This window comes from Eumetopias jubatus, unplaced genomic scaffold (genome assembly GCF_037043125.1).
Source record: "Eumetopias jubatus isolate StellerSeaLion01/CBP00866 unplaced genomic scaffold, mEumJub1_p1.0 scaffold_10, whole genome shotgun sequence".
NCBI classification, from domain to species: domain Eukaryota; kingdom Metazoa; phylum Chordata; class Mammalia; order Carnivora; family Otariidae; genus Eumetopias; species Eumetopias jubatus.
In genome coordinates this window covers 77,040,434-77,041,819 of record NW_028274816.1, presented here as the reverse complement: position 1 = coordinate 77,041,819, position 1,386 = coordinate 77,040,434, and the positions used below count along the sequence as shown (strand labels likewise).

Below are 1,386 nucleotides of genomic sequence, written 5' to 3'. Positions count from 1 at the left end.
TGCATGAAGATATTACAGTGCCTAGCATGATGCTTGACACATCATAAATAGCTTCCCTTCCTCCTTTGTCTCCTGGCCTCCTGAACTAAAAACACTCCCTCACTGAATCCTGTGCACACATTTTTGTAGAAGGATCTATCAAAAACTCCTTACATGTTTTTGCCTCCATCCCTGTACCCTCCTTTAAGACCAGTGCTGTCCCATCGAAATGGAAGGTGAGCCACCGATGCATACCACATAAGTCAGCTTAAACTTTCTAGGAGCTATATTCCAAAACCAACATGAAATAATTGAAATTAATTTTTTTTAAGTAGGCTCCATGCCCAACATGGGGCTTGAACTCACGACCCTGAAATCAGGAGTCTCACGCTTTACCAACTGAGCCAGCCAGGCACCCCTGGAATTTAATTTTAGTAATGTATTAATCCAATATGGACAGAATATTACATTTCCACATGTAATCAATTAAAAATCATTAAGAGGATGTTAAAGATTCTTTTCCTTGGGCTAAGTGTTCAAACTCCAATGGGTGTTTTAGACCTACAGCACATTTTATTTCAGACCTGCCACACTTTAAATGCTCAAGAATTGGGGCACCTGGGTGGCTCGGTCAGTTAAGCATCTGCCTTTGGCTCAGGTCATGATCTCGGGGTCCTGGGATCAAGCCCTGCATCGGGCTCCACGTTCAGCGGGGAGTCTGTTTCTCCCTCTGCCCCTCCCCCAGCTCATGCTCTCTCTGTCTCTTACTCGAATAAATAAATAAAATCTTAAAAAAAATGCTCAAGTGGGTGCCTGGATGGCTCAGTTGGTTAAGCGGCTGCCTTTGGCTCAGGTCATGATCTTGGAGTCCCTGGATCGAGTCCCGCATCGGGCTCCCTGCTCAGCAGGGAGTCTGCTTCTTCCTCTGACCCTCTCCCCCCATGTGCTTTCTCTCTCTCTCATTCTCTCTCTCTCAAAAATAAATAAATAAAAAATCTTTAAAAAAAAATGCTCAAGTGTTACATGTGGCTGGTGGTTACCACAGAAGACAGAGCACAGAGCTAGATGGTAAACTCCTTGCAGGCAAGCCCAGTGTGTTCGACTGGTATCCCCAGGAACTAGCTCAGTGCTTGATACAGAGTCAATGCCCAGTAACTGCTTGTTGGGTAGAAAGATGGAAGGATGGATGGATGAGGAGATCCCCTTCCAGCTTCCCAGATGTCATTTCAGCTGAGTCGGCAAAGGTGAGCAGGATCTCAGCAGTTAAGGATGGTGGGCTACCAGAGCCATGATGCAAGGGACCAAAGCCATAAGCAAGGAAAAGTGATACCAGGAAACTGTAGGAAGTTAATAATAGCATTTGACTAAAGTATGTGCAGGGCATACTTCTTACCAGAAAAGGTGGGA

General features: G+C 45.2%; 1 non-coding gene across 1 annotated transcript; it reads right to left on the bottom strand.

Annotated features, from left to right (window-relative positions):
• Positions 1-320: 320 nt before the first annotated feature.
• TRNAR-CCU (transfer RNA arginine (anticodon CCU)) lies at positions 321-393 on the bottom strand. Its single transcript has one exon. It is a non-coding gene; the product is annotated as a tRNA-Arg (tRNA).
• Between the last annotated feature and the right edge of the window lie 993 nt (positions 394-1,386).